The sequence below is a fragment of the Bombus bifarius genome, unplaced genomic scaffold (assembly GCF_011952205.1).
Source record: "Bombus bifarius isolate JDL3187 unplaced genomic scaffold, Bbif_JDL3187 scf7180000008047, whole genome shotgun sequence".
NCBI lineage: Eukaryota > Metazoa > Arthropoda > Insecta > Hymenoptera > Apidae > Bombus > Bombus bifarius.
The window spans coordinates 467,848-483,946 of record NW_022884413.1 but is presented as its reverse complement, the minus strand read 5'-3'; the positions used below and the strand labels follow the sequence as shown (position 1 = coordinate 483,946).

At 42.3% G+C, this 16,099-nt stretch overlaps 1 protein-coding gene across 6 annotated transcripts in view; it reads left to right on the top strand.

The window, feature by feature from the left end:
* LOC117207984 (protein sprint) overlaps nt 1-16,099 on the top strand; it is a 157,133-nt gene that overhangs the window by 59,163 nt on the left and 81,871 nt on the right. The gene's annotated exons all lie outside the window — the stretch shown is intronic.

Below are 16,099 nucleotides of genomic sequence, written 5' to 3'. Positions count from 1 at the left end.
ATTCGTTATTATGCATTAAGCGTCGTCTTCTATAATATGCATAGACACGTTGTTGAAAATGACAAGGTGAGTTCGCGCTCGACATCCATATGCAGATGCGCTAGTTACAATAAATATTAACTAGAAGATAATTCTAGATACAATCGATAGATTTAATCGATAGGTTTGAGACGTTCTTTTGTTTTTATCCCTAGCTAATAAATAATAGCTAAATAATAGCTGTTGCGATACCTCTGAATACAGAAATAACAACACACGTAATATTAGGTTGTCCGAAAAGTTTCTTTCGTTTCGTAAAAGTGATAATGGATGAACGACAATTTCTGTTTTATATTATTTTATCGAATCAGCTGTGATGTGTATAATTCAATAAACTAATATAAAACAAAAAACATCGTGCGTCTATTATTTCCTTATAAAACGAAAGATACATTTCGTTCGACCTAATAATATGCACGTGGAGATGCGCCCGTAACGCTCTTTCAACGGTCAAGGCTTAAGATAAATATTAAAATACATAAAATGGAATTTACAGAAACTACGGCTGTGCCCATAAACTTATTCGCTATACGATCGCTACGGCTCTGCCAGAAAATTCCGTGACACCGGGGAAAACCATACCCGCCCCTATATTTCGCACTAATGCACTTTCTCGGACCGCCGCAGGCCCATTCTCCGGCGCGCGTTTCCCGCTCAATTTCCAGCATTTACAAAGCGCCCGGCGGCGGGAAAATCGATGTCGCGGCTCACAATGCAAGAGGGTTGGTCGGCTGGCGTGCACGAGAGCTCTTCCTTCCTTCTCCTTCCGCCTCTTCTCCTACTCTGTCCCTTCTTTTTTTTTTTTTTACTTCCTACGCTCTCGTTCCTGACTCGAGCAGCGTGAAGTGCGTGTCTTTGTCACCGGTGACAATAGTCTGGCGGGGGAGTTGCAGCACTGTCGCTGCAACCCCCATGGACGCCATGGCGCGCAGTCCAACCTGATATCGCGCTGAATAACGGAGACTGATAGGCTGGACGCGATCGATTAGGTTCGATAGTGGTTCGCGTGTAGCAGTCGATAATGGGGAACGTTGACGAGGAACTGTTGCTGGACTTGCGAGTCTTCGATTGTGGTATCGGGGGTGTGGAGAATGGAATATCGTCTGTGGGGACGACTGGAAGCTACGGTGATTGAACAGTGTTTCGGGCGTTTGAGGTATTAACGCGCTCACCGCGGATCAAATTTTCATCTTCTGCAGTGACGTGCGAGGGTGCGGATGAAAAAGCGGTGTATGCGATAACATCTTTAATTTAAGAAATTTCTATGAGAATCCTAGTAGAGAAATCTGTACAAGTGTGAGAGTTTCGTTTACTGATCTCTTTCCTGAACAAAACAATCAGATAGAAAATAAGCAATAGAAAATTAATTTTACCTTCTAATCTGCAAGAAAAAAATATAGTATCCTGCTACGTGTCTTTCAATTATTTTTGCTCCTTTCAATCAGAACGTTATAATTTCTCGTTACCTTCCTGATTGAATATTAGTGTCTTGAATTGTTTCACGCAAACTATGGAAAATTAATATTTTTATCTTTCTTATTTGGAAGCTTCCACACTGGAAGGACAGAAACCCTCTTTCCTCGGTTTCTCCTTCCGCATGGCGACTTTTCGCTCTGGAGGCGACCTTAATATAGAAAAAAGTGTCGTCCCTCGAATTTACGACACCTTCTGCACGACCCCCGAGGGGGACAGCGGGGATTACGGGCTGAAAATATGAAGGGAACGCGGTCGAAAACGTTATCGCGAGGAAGACACCGCGAAATCGTTATCTTTCATTTTTCACCTCATAACGTCGGGACAATGACGACCGGCTCGAAGCATTGTCGTCGAGAAGGCAGCCTGCTGATGTTCCCTTTGCGAGAAAAAAATAAAAAAGAAAGGACAAAGAGGAAAGGAAGAAAAGAAGAGGACACAAAAGGCGAGGGTAGACACCCCGAGAAAGATCTCTAACCCCTTTCCAAAAGGGAGACTACGATTTCCAGGTCTGATTAAAATCTCTCTCTCTCTCTCTCTCACACACACACACACACACTCTTCACGAGATGAACATTTGAACGCGTATAAGCTGGATGTTTCTTCTGGTTTCGTTTGTTCTGTTCTCCTTTGACGCGACTGGTTTTTTGGTTTTCACGGCAGGGTATGTTCTGAGGATATTGAAGACGCGAAAGATTATGTTTCGCGTGATTATGTCTCCCTCTGTATTTTCCTACGTTTCTCTTTCTTTTGTTTTTCATTTTCTTCGAGACACGGGTGTTGTTTTATGACTTTGATGTTGTGTATGGCCAAGCTGTATGAAACGTAACGAGGAATCGCTAATTAGCAAAGTAGTTTCCGAATCGCGAATGTTCTGGTAAATGAATTACCCAGTAAGCGTAACTCTTAGTGGATTTTTCGCTGCTCTTCTTTCTTTTCGCGAAATTTATAAAGAATGGAAATTGTGTTTCGTTATTGCGGAAGTTGCAAGCATAAATAATAATATAAATAGAATTACCACGATCTTCACGAACTTCACTGATCGACAAACTTACCTCGCTACAGTCTCCCTCTGCTCGTATTTAACTCATCTGTACCATAGCCATTAAATCAGCCTAGAAATAATCGAAAGAAAATGAAATTATTTTCAAAAATGTCACGCATTTTCTTATATCCCAAACGCACGCACAACCATTATGAAAGAAAACCAGGCATCGCCCTTCAAAAATCAACCCTTCAAACGTAACTTCCGCACCTGTTCCAACCGCAACGTGTGCCGATTTCCCTTGCACTCGTTCGTTTTCGCGAGAGGATCGCGCTCACAAGCATGAGCACCTTAATGCGCACTGAATTATTTACAAGGCGAAGCCGCGAGCGGGCGTCGCCGCGCGTTTCCGCCGTCGCGTCTCTCTCATCAGAATCCTCCTGGGAACCATTGCGCCGCGTCTGTACTCGTGTTACCACGTAACGGATTATCCAGCTCCGGGCATGATGTACAATCTCCATAAATCGACGCGTAAGCGCCACCTTTTTTACCCTGTCCACCCCGCGGAAACGTCCGCCGCGTGGAAAATATTCGTCGCAGGCAAACTCGTGCAAGATTCATACGACCTTGGGACGACACTTGTCACGCTCGATAATCTGCTCGAGATCTCGTGTGTCTTTTTGCGTGAACTACTCGTGCGAAAGAACGTCGAGGATGACGGAATTGATCGGGCTAAAAGAAAGATTGCAGTTAGATAGATCGCGTTTGCATCGATTCTTCTTTTGCCTTATCAATGACATCAAATCTTTTTATTCTAAATCTGGCTCCTCTTGCGTATCTGAATTTAATATTAATCAAATTTTACGAGTCAATCGATCTTGGTTTATCGTATTGTTCGTTACATATAGTGCAATGAAAGTCAGATCAAAATATGATTGCTAGAAGACTGCTGAGAGTTTAAGATCGACTAAATTAATCGTTAAATTAGGCAAAGTTTATGTAGTGATGAGCGAAGAACGAGATTAAAATAAAAAATGTAATGAAGCAGTCGTATAGAATTTGTAAGGCGCTGATCTTGGTTTATCGTGTGTTGTTCGTTACATATAGCGCAATGAGAGTCAGATCAAAATAAGATTGTTAGGAGACTGCTGAGAGTTTAGGATCGACTAAATTAATCGTTAAATTAGGCAAAGTTTATGTAGTGATAAGCGAAGAACGAGATTAAAATTAAAATAAAAAATGTAATGAAGCAGTCGTATAGAATTTGTAAGGCGCTGATCTTGGTTTATCGTGTGTTGTTCGTTACATATAGCGCAATGAGAGTCAGATCAAAATAAGATTGTTAGGAGACTGCTGAGAGTTTAGGATCGACTAAATTAATCGTTAAATTAGGCAAAGTTTATGTAGTGATAAGCGAAGAACGAGATTAAAATTAAAATAAAAAATGTAATGAAGCAGTCGTATAGAATTTGTAAGGCGCTGATCTTGGTTTATCGTGTGTTGTTCGTTACATATAGCGCAATGAGAGTCAGATCAAAATAAGATTGTTAGGAGACTGCTGAGAGTTTAGGATCGACTAAATTAATCGTTAAAGTAATTAGGCAAAGTTTATATGGTGATAAGTGAAGAACGAGATTAGAATAAAAAATGTAATGGAAGCAATCGTATAGAATTTGTAAGGCGTCGTAAATAAAAATAAAATTGGAAGTCCCTCGTAGCCCAAAGGCAAGAGATAATAAAATACACGCGTACGTACAGGCCACGAATTACAAATTTGATAATAAAACAAATACGATTTTTAAAATACATTTTACGAGTGAAGAGTCACTCGATTATCCTATTTTACTTAAAATTGTGAAACTGTAAAAGAGAAGTCTACAATGATTTGTGATTTGTCAAACCTATCGATATTATTGATTGGTAAATTATTACGCATCACAGCACCACTGACTATCATTTCCAGCGACATACGAACAAAAGGGTATTTATCTTTCACCGATCCATCATAATTATCCTGATTAAACATCGTAAGAAATCCAAGCAACGAACATCTGTTACGTAACAAACACACTCGTGAGAATTTCAAACACTTCACTTCTATCAGACATCCGATAGTTGTTGAAAACGGAAATGAAAAACGAGAAAAAGAGGCAGCCTTACGGCGATTCTACCAGACGATCGATTAAAAGAGCATCTAAGAGACGAGTCGTATTTCCTCCGAACGATAAAAGACGATAAATATCGTGGCCAATCGTGTCTCTTCGTGGTCGCTTCGCTTGGCTTCCATTTGCACCGCTCGTAAAATTAATTGTCCGTCCTCTTCGATCTCCTTTCGCCTGGAGGAAGAGCCGAGCTTTCATTACGGGACCGTTTAAACCGGTGAAAGAACGGCCGATTCTCCGCGATCAGATAGAGGCTAATAGGGACTCGAATTCAGAGATCGTTCCTTCACTTTGCTTCTCATTTTTCTCAATGAGTACGAACTCGAAAGCTACCAACATAGCGGTGCATACTTTCGTCTTTGAGATGAAGTGGTTCCTTTTAAATAAAATTTCTGATGAGAAATTTGCAAATGGTTAGATAAGTAGTTTATCTTCAGTTTACTTTTGTAGCGTCGATGTGTCAGAGAGTAGCTGAAGAGTCGATGTAGCAGAGAGTAGCTATTGAGATATGTATAATTTTATGTGCTAGACTAGGTTAGATGCGTAGTAGTAATACTTGTATGTGAATATCAGTGTGTAGAAGTATGTGTGTGCGCGACGTCTCAAAAACAAATGAATGTAAACTGTTCAGTCGGGTAACAGTCCGGTATGGAAGAAAGTGCTGAGACGCGTGCAAGTGTGTATCGATGAATATCTTTGAAATCGTTTATCAAATAAATGTATAACTATTCTAATGTCAATTTAGTGTTCCTATACCATTATTTCGGCTATTAGGATCCAAAATTCTCAACAGGATCTTTGCTTTTTCTCTGCTAGTTCGATGCACTTTGTCGAGTTTCAAAACCCGAGGAAATTTAATCAAAGTAAAATAGACAAACGCGAAGATTGGAGAAAATCCAAATAATCGTTCGATGGAAACGAGCTGATCGCGATCTTTGACGAAGTTTAGGTAATTGATAGTTGGAAATAGGCCAATCGAATATGGCCGTTTCGTGTTTAATTGAATTCGTCAGAGTCGCGTATCGAGCAGTACTTTGATTCGAATCTTCTAATCCGTGGTAGTCTGAAAGAGCTCACTCATATTAACTCATTAAGCGCTAATGAACCTGAAACGATACCGCTCTGTCGGTCGATTCTGCGTTGCAAGGCGAAGAACAACGATGCTTTTGCAGTCGCACGCTTGAAAAACACGGAACCGGCAAAACCGTCGACAGATGCGCGTCTTATCGAGTTTTCGAGTGAAAATGCTATTGAATGGGAGCGAGTCATCGCGGTGAAAATAGCTCGCAGTAATTCTGTTTCTTTCCTCGTTTGTTACCGTCACGGTTTTCTTCCATTTCTTGTCGAAATGTCCAAGCTTTCGGAGAAAGTCTCCTAAGACGATTATAGTTGTAATCTGTAGACTCTCGTTTTTTTTTTACATTTCCCTAGCACACATGTGCAGTCATCTTCTTTTCTCTAACTTTCCTTCGGCCCGTTTAACGAAAGTAAATAACAAATTTTCTTCGCTGTAAGAAATTAATCAAAATTTCCCTGCCGCGAATATGTTCAACGTTCAACGGCTCTCTCCAACTTTTCAGCCCCGAAATGCACACAGACACACACACACACAGTTGTATCCATTGCCAATTAACTTCGACCACACTATCGAGGACAGAGTGTGGATCCGCCAATAAGAGGTCGTGCGCGATTAATCTCGGTTCGTTCGTGGATCGAGAGGGCCGTGATTACGCGGCCCCTGATATTACAACGCTCGATTCACCCTCCATAAATTCAACGGTACCATCTATGCGGCGCCATTGCCATCGAGAATGCTTTTTCCCCTTCGAAACGTTGCGAAAGACAGGAGAAGAGAGTTTTTCATCGCTGGAGCGCGACCCTCGAACGGCATCAAACCACTTGTCGTGGAATTCCCGTATAAACAATGGGAAAAACGTGTACCCTGCACCAGCTGAAAATCGTGCAAATAGGAAAAATGCAGGAAAAGCCCGCAGTGCAACGCGCAGGAAGTTGCAAGAGGAGTGAAACAGGCGAGTCGGGGGTAATCTCGATCGAGACGGGCGAAGAAACGTCGCTGTAAGCGTGACGGGGGCTTTCGAGGGGTGAACGAACTAAACTGACTGGTGAACAGTGCGTTGAACGGTGAGACACGTTCGAATTTGTTTTTTGATTAATGGCGCCTTGGACAGGAGGCGAGGGTACGAGGGTGCGAAGTGGGCAAGTGTAGTAGAAGGTTGTTTCGATGTGAATTTTCGACTAGCCATAGTTTTGTAGTTTCGAAGCGCTTCCACATCACTTTCCCCGGATTACCTGCGACTAGTTGGCAACTATATTTTTGTTAAATCTCAATTCTGTCGTACTTTCGAACGAATTTTGTTAATAAAATTTCACAAATCAGAAGTTAGTATTATGTGTTGGTAGATGGTTTTATCACAAATTATTAATATCGCATCAGCAAATTTTCTCAAAATAAAGAAATCATAGTAAAAAGTTTGATGAGACAAACGAGGTTATATCTGTACCGAAGTCTGTCCCGAGCTATACTCCGAAAGAGTTAAAAAAGTTGTAAGATTTTCGTCATGGACCTATAGAAAACATCGTTGAAGAAAAAGAAGAAACAAAAGGATACATACTGAAATCGAATTCTTCCAACACTTTCACGCTCTATCCATAAATCTTCAGGCAAGAAACCATTACAAAGTCGTCATAAAAATATCCAACATCTAGAACACGCGAAGCTTTATTGTTCCCATCTGTGCCTTTCCTCCTAAGAACTTCTAAACAAGGTTTTTTCCATTCCGGAAAAACGTAACCGAGTACTTGGTATAAAGGAAGAAAAAATAGATTCGAAAGGAGGAAGAAGAAGATCAGCAATGGTGGCACGGTTGTGTGCACAAGCTTCTAATTGCTTTCTCGGGACGATTAACGAACAAAGAAGGCACAGTAGGACGGCTATTTGTGGAAACCGGCCAACTGGCTGAGCAGTTACGCTCGACCTTCACTGGCCGACAGCAAAACTCGGGGAACGGCTGCCGGTTTCTCGCGAAGGTTTCTTGCGCCTTCCATCTCGTCCGCCTCGTCCTCTTCCGTGGATTTTTCTACCGGATCCTGTTCCGCCTATATACGGCCGTCGAGAAGGAAACAATCGAGTGGAAAGACTTTCCGTTTCTTCGACTCGAACAGGAGACTGAATGTTGCACGTGGAATCTTGCGCAGCATTGCTAGAATTTTTAGCTCAATCTAGGCAGAGGATCGATTAGAATTTTGCTAGAATTTCTGGGGAAGCAACTTTCAGTAGAAGCACAGTGAAGTGGGAGTTGAAATATTTTTATGAAAATCGAAGACGCAGGATCGTCGTCGAACGACAAAGTCGTGTCCAATTTCTAAAACTTTGATACCGAGGTTTCTTAAATGAAGAGATCGCGGATTGACGAACGAAGAAATACGATGTTGAGAAATAGTATAGATGATGGAGATAATATAGACGTACGTATGTGTAAATGTGATATCTATAGGATAGGATTATGGGGAATCGATCGAACGAAGAGAGTAGCTTCATTAAATTCTTGAGAATTAGGATTCTGGAGTAAAGATTGAAGAGTAACTTAAAGAGAAAATTCAAGTGGGCTGAAATTCGATTTCAGAGCTTGTCGACTTTTGTTCCAAATATTTCGAAATTTTCTGCAACTCCGAACTCGATATCGAAATAAATTAAAAAGGGAGGAATAAAATAAATTTTGCGCGGAAACCGTTTCCTCGAAGAGAATGTGTCGCGGAATTATAATGAACCTTACATTGCAATTCTGCGATTTAATTGCTCGAAAGAGAGAGAGAGAGGAGAGAGAGATGGGGGGATTCGTTAACGAGTAGTTTTGAGGCTTTCGTTGGTGTATGAGACGAGCGGCAATGAATGAAAGGATAAACGAAGCGTAATTGTGCAAGAGCGAAGATGAATTAAACGCGCGAAAATACGGTGGTGGTACGAAACACGCCGTAAATTGTGCGTCGTTAGCATACAATGAAGGGACACGATACGCAAACGTGTTTTTAATATGAGAAACGAGTACAGGGAATTTCTGGGAAGCTGACTCTTCCGTAATTTCTTTTCCCTTTCCTAAAGAAAAATTTGAGAATGTCGTAATACCCGGTTCGCGGCAATAATATCTCTGTGGTTAGGATTTATAGGCGAAAAGTAGGTTAACAGAGATATTACGATTGCAATAGTAAAAATTATTTCTGTTGCAAGAACTCGAAGTGGAAGAACTACCTTGCTATGTGGAAATCTCTGTGGAGTTTAGTGCTGTCCCCTTACATAAAATCTCTAACACATATTATTGCTGTATATTTGCTATACACATACGTCGAATCGGTATTTTAAACTTTGCATATTTTAGATATTTTTGTATATTACGTGGATTTTCGTGTGTTTAATAAATTCTCACCAATGCGTGAATATCCATGTTCCAGCGATAATTTCGCATAGAAAAGTATTAATAATTGTTAAGAATTGTGGATCTTAATCGCCGAAATAAAAGTGAAGGAACACTAAGATTACACTTAGAATTCTTATTAAAATAATTTTATATTTATTTAATGAACGATGTACAGGATTTGCACGCGTCTCAGCACTCTCTTTGTCTCACCATCTTCCATACCACACCGCCAACGAAAGTTACATTCATCTGTTTTTGTGTAACACTACCACGCGGCCAATCTAGTCCAGCACACAAAATTGATAACGTGATAGCATGATAGCAAGATCGATAGCACACAAAATCAATAATAATATTATTTAACGATGAATATCGTTGCTTTAACCAAATCAGTCCGAAGCGATGATAATCATTGTGCAAAAGATGAACAATTTGTCGATCCTTCACAATGGAATTAAATTCTGCAATTCGTAAAAAAAGTATAAAACCTACCTTCGAGATACCTGTGGCAATTAAGCATGCCGGCTTCATAAAATACAGGGAAAGAAGAGAAAAAAAGTGCATTGAGAGAAACGCAGGGTCGATCTCGAGGCAATAACGCAGCTGCGTTATCAATCTCACGGGCGAGAGCGCCGGAAAAGCGGCGATCCACGGTTATTTAATAGACGACCGGCTACGAGAGAAAGGGACGATGGGACAATCGAGCGGGCCACGGCCAAATCTGTTCGTTTTCATCCCCGTTCCTCCGTTAATGCGCCTATCTGGACGTTGCAAACTGCCGTTTGTTGCCGTTGGCAACCGTTTCACGCGGTGCAACGTACTACACGTGAGAGGATAAAACTGGAGGACTTCCGGTCGAACGATCGGCGAACGGTTTACGGGTGTGAATTTTTTGGAACCTACAGCACTGCGTTCTTAACTATATCGTGTCAGTTTGTGAAATAGATTAATCACAGAGGGAAATATAATTATAATTTTGGATCCTGTTGTACGACGAAATTACGCAAAGAATAGAAAAGATTAAAGCGAGAAGGAATAATTTCTTGTAGGCAGGCGAAATTTTATTTATAGGAAGCTGAACACTTGCATGTATAAATATCTGTTACAAGTATTCCAACAGAGTCGCAGCAATTAAATGAAAAATACGGTACAAGAAAGATTCTCTAAAATGGAAGAAATAAAAGAGGCAAAAAGCAACTGCGAAGAGAGCGAAAATGAAGAAAAGTATCAAGAACCACCACCGTTAACCGCCCGATCTTCCACTACGTCTGCCATCACGTACGTGCCTTAATAGCAAGAAATTGAAACCGACTCGCGTAAGAAGCTTACGATAAATTACGCACATTACGTACGGCTCGTCCCTCGCGGTTGGAATTTCAACGAGCCTGAACCAACTCACCTCTCGATCGCTCTAACTCGCGAATTGTTCTTAATTACCAGGCACGTACTCGCGCACGCAATTAGGTTAAGCCTGGTCACGGCGAGTAATCGAGTTCCGTTCACGATTTTTCTCCTATTTTATTTTATTTGAATTTAGTAGTTGGCGGTGATTTTCTTTCGTCGGTGACCACGTGCAATTGAAATAATCGGACCATGGTAAGAGAGTTGCCGCAATTTGTTAAGTATCAACCGTTTCCTCTGTGAAACTCGCGAGGTCGACTCGGTAATTTGAATAATCGCCAGATAACTGGCTGATAGAGTCTCGAGGCAGTCGCGTGAAATTAGCGTTTCCTTGCGGAATTTTTGCTTCTGCATAAGTATATTTGCTCCCGGGTTGATTGATCGTGCTTTAGTCAACGAGTTCTCGAACGCGAGCGTTTTGGTAAAAGGTGAACATTTATGGAATTAAAAGATTTTTTGAAGACTTTTTGAAGGTATATTCGCTGCTATAAAATATTGGTAACAATTAACGATTAAACAAATTTCTACGAGAGCAAGTATGTTCTTTTCGATTGTACCACGATTTTCAGAATCACCCTGTATAACAACCAACCGACTGCGATCTTCCCTACAACGAAAGCTTCGTAAACGTTCATCGATTCACTGTGTCAATTAAACTTGCGAATTAATCTGTAAATTAATTTTATTTGCCACTGTACGTTCCTACGCTTACCATTCCTAGGGAAAATAGGAAAAATCGTAGCATTCTACTATTAAATCTTGCAATTCGTTTCAAAACGAAAGAACACCTTATATACTAACCGATCGCGATCTTCCCTACAACGAAAACCCTACGGACGTGGCCCCACACGTATCTCGATGCCGTCGAAGAAGGACCGTTCTTCGGTCGGTCGACCGGGTGCCTCACGAAATTATCACCCCCACCCAGTACCCTGCAAGTAGGCGTCCCGCGTTTCCCGGTGCCTACGTGCCGGCAGCCAGTTCTCCCAGCCCCGGTGTGCGCACTCTCGACGCGAGTGCAGAGTCCCCTTGCACACTGTTGAAGCACACGTGGCCACGCCGCGGAGAGACAGCCACGGCGTGCTCGAAAAGTCGCCGAGAGAGCACAGGACGATCCAGTCGGCGTAACCAGCCGAGACTATAGGCGCCTGTGCAGCTAGAGTCCGCGCGGTACAGCCGCGACTATAGTGTTTAACAAACGTGCAACCAGTCCATTCGCGACCGGCAGCCGGGCTGCACGCTCGAGAACCTCTTTGTCCGCCGTGTCTATAAATAATCCAAGAAAGCGAGATCCTGGAGAACGATCGATGCCAAATCCTTCAGATTTTAGGTATTGGAGATGATCGAGATCCTCGAGGACCGTAGTATCATGAATCCCTGGAGAACTTTACCGTGAACCTTCAATTAAAAGGTTCACGAAGGAAGCTTGGGTGGTGATTCTTTGTCTGATCCTTGGATAACGTGGATCGATGGTTCTTTGAACATGGCGCAGGTAAAAGGTGTGGTAACGCGAAAGGACTAGGAAAACTTGGAAAGAGCTTGAAGATTCGAAGGAGAAAGTGTTTGGAAGAGGTTTCGTCCTCTGGTGACGTGGGACGTGATTAGGTGAAGATGAAAGGTCTTCGAGTGCGAGTGTCGATTATCTACGAACGTTCTTAGACAGTGTCTCGTTGAAGGTTTTCTAATATCGTCGAAGCTTGTCTCGATCGAACGTAAGATTCTCACGATGAAGGAAAACGGGATCCACGGTAGTTCCCCAATTCAGATAGTTTCCGAAGGTTAACCGCGATGGTCGAGAGGAATGGCGCGTCGATCGGCCCAAAATCGCAACCGAACCGCGTACAATGGCCACGTCTTCGACACTACGCGTTTCCAAGACTCGGCGGAGTTGGAAAGTTAGCGCGGATGACCCAGACTCAAGCGCGATCGAGCATGAAATCAATTCGAGACGGCGAGACGCGAAGCAGAGTGGACGCTGAGCTCAATTTACCTGGGGTCTCGCGAAAATCCCTCGATCCGCTTCCTCCGCTCTGCAACCGATCCCTCCTCGTCGCCATTGTCGATTCTCAGGGATCGATAACGCGATTCGTCTCGTGATCCAGCCTCCGATCCTTCGAACCTTGCTATAGTTCACGAACGATCCACGAACAGAGTTCAGAGTTCGGATAGAAGGGCAAGATACCGGAAGAGGTCACCGAAAGGTTCGATTCTTTCGAGATTCGCCGATAAATTTGATAAATTCGTCGAGGAAGAGAAACGCTCGAGGAGAAACGTTTCTGATAGAGGATCGTGTAGTTAACAGAGAAGTAAGTGCACTCGGAGGAGTTTCTAGAAGCGACGTCATCGATATAACCACCGCAAGACTGTTTATCGTTCGCCTGTCCTTCGTTGACACCGATTAAACGCGCCTCAGAGCGACGCTTATTGAGCAGATCACTTCCGAATGAACTGGCAGACAAGGACTGGCACCAGCCACGCTCCTGTCGATGCTACTTAAGGCGGTTTGCTACCACCTGCCAGTGTCTCTGACACGCGAGTACCTTGTTCTTCAACAGAGACCTCGGATCATTGTGCTCGCTCATCCAGATCTGTCAACTATTTTGGCATTGATCGGCTTCTTTGCTACTTTTCTTCAACATAGACTGTTTCTTCTTGATGTGGTGATACATGACATCGGATATGGTGACCGGTGAACTGACATTTGGTGAACCTTGAATGGCCAATATGTGAGCTTCAAGAGTAGATGATCGATCGTCGAGATTCGTGAATCATTTTTAATTGCTTCTTCGCTGTTCTTCTTCAACGCAGACTGTTTTTTCTACGGTATTATGTACGATATAAGATATATTGGTGAACTTTGGGTTACCAATTTGTGAGTGTAAGCGGACGATCGATAGACCAATCGTTGCGACCGAATATCTCTCTTTTTTTAATATTCTTCTTGAGTGTAGATTCTTCCTCCTTTTAGTGTGATTTACGATGTGAATACGGCATTGGTGAACCGAGATACGGAGAGCTTCGAATGAACGATACGTGACCGACAAACAGGTGATTAATCGAGTGATCGAGTATTGGAAGTATTTGAAGAAAATCACGAACGTTCCAATTTTTAATTGATCTTAACACTATATAATTAGTGCTTGCAATTATTCGCAGCAGCTGGATTTTTTAAATAATCCAAATTTTAACCGAGGTCTCTGACAATTTGATATACAGAATTTAATAGTTATTTAGTAGATGTTTCAAGCTATTTGACATTTCTCCTGACTCTCGTGCAACTAAATTTTTTCAAACAATGCGAATTCTACGCGATCAAGGACTTTACTGCAATTTAATAACTGCGGTTTTCAAATTATATAATATTTTTCCAGTGACTCTCTTCTCAGCTGGATTTTCCGATATGAATTCCAGGCCAAGGCCTTTGTAACAATTTAACGCGAATGTTTGAAATTATTTGACGTTACTGATAACTGCTTTCTAGCGAATTCTACGAATAATACGAATTCTAGAGGATCGAGGTTTCTGTGACAATTTAACGCACGTTTGTACGATCTTTCCAACGTCGAGTAACTTGATTGGACTGAATTCTTCGAATAATTGGAATCTTTGGTGATCGACTTCCGCGTAACGTTACAACGCACGTGTCCTACGATTACTTTCGGACTGCTAAAATTTTCGGAATTTTGTTTTTAACGTGGCACGCGCGCTTGCGATCCTCCGTTACGGCTCAATGATTTCCTCGAACAGAACTCCATTCAGGCGATTTTATGAAACAAAGAAGACACTTCTGCCGCGTCTACTAAATTGGTCTCGTTTAATAATCAAGATCTCGGTGCATAGATGCGTAACATCGCTATGATTCTCTGAGACAACGAGTTGATCAAGCTGACCTCCTTGTCAAACCCTGAATCCCAAACGACCGAGCCGAGAATCGCTAGAATAATCAGGATCTTCCTGTGCAATCTAAGCCAACTTCGTCTTGGAAAATCTAAGAATGTCGACGCGTAGCGTAGCAGAAAAGATCGTACGACGAAAAGTCAAGCTATTGGTAAATAAATCTTAGAAGATCAAAAAGCTCGAATAATTCATCGAAGCAATGGTCAAGCAAAAATACATTATCGTATTTTACTTATAAACTTGCAAGATTTAAAATATATAAATTTATTTAAAATTGTCATCTTCAATTACAAGATTCAAAGAAGTTACTGATCAGCAGACAATCTAATAATCGATACGAGCTTCAAAACGGAATGCAGTTGAGAATACACTGAACGTCTTAGACAGAATCAATTCCCTGAACGAGGCAAGTCGATCGTGTTACGTTTCGGAATCTCACAGAGTCCCGTGATTCTCTGCATCATTGAACAAGTTGACCGTCGCGATCTCTGGCAGAGTGGCGCTAAAAATACACGACCATTGGTGATTCGACTCGATCGACAACACGATTTCCACGAAATCGTATTCCAGAAACGGTGGCGCGGCCCTCGATCGTTCGACGAGTCGCAATAAAGAATAATCGACCGGACCTCGAGGCCGACAAGGTCGCAGGAACGTTGACCGATCTTTCAAGATCGCACGGCAGACTCGACGCGAAGCTCGATCGGTGGATAAACGAGGATAAATCGAAGGGCAAGTCGTGGGATCCCTGACCAACGTCAAGCAACGCACCACGGTACTTTGGCGAAACGCTAAGAAGCGTTTACACGCTGAACGTTTAACAGGAAAATCGAAATTCACGATCGAATGGAGGATCGAGAGTGAAGCTAGATCGATGTATGTATGAAAGTAAATTCAAGAATATATTGCGTGACATCGTCGATGCGAAAGAAAACCACTGAAGACATTTGAAAGGTCGTTGACCAACGTCAATGAGGGGAAAATCGACAGTTTTGATGAAGATACACCGAAGATATGAAAACAGAGTCTAACTTCGAGATCGACAAGCTGCATCAGATGGCGGATATCAAAAGGACTACGTAAATTCAAGAAATTCAGGATCGCGTGAAAATTTCGAAGTTGAATGAACGAGACATAAATCAGAGAATAAATCATGTAGCATTGCCAACTACTTCACGAAAATCTCGACGACTTAGTAGCGCTGAAGAATAAAACTAAAGCTGAAAATTCTGTTGGAGACGCGATATCAAACTCGATTAATAGTTGAGCGAGAATAAATCACAGTGAAAATCCTATCTCCAACGAATAAACGCGACTAAGTCGAAGGAAAAATCGTGCAAAAACGCTGACCAACGTCAACCAAGATTCGACGATGTTTTAGCTGAAACTCTAAGGACGACACGCGAGAATAGAATCGAAACGGCGCCATGGTGTCCGTTCTCGAACGAAGAAAGCCAATCTGTGATCGTTGCACCTGTCGCTATCTGTCAGGCTGGTAAACACGAGGCAAAACCTTGGGACCCGTTCGCGAGCTCCTCGACCTGGACAGTTAGAGAGTAAAGAGGGTACAGCACACCTGACTCGAAGCTTCTTTCTTGCGACAGCTGCGTGTTTCGGTCGAACACGGTTGACAGAGACGTGATTGTTACGTTCACTATCGCGCTGGGTCGAAGGTGGAAACTGGAGGAACTGAAAAAATTGACTTTTCA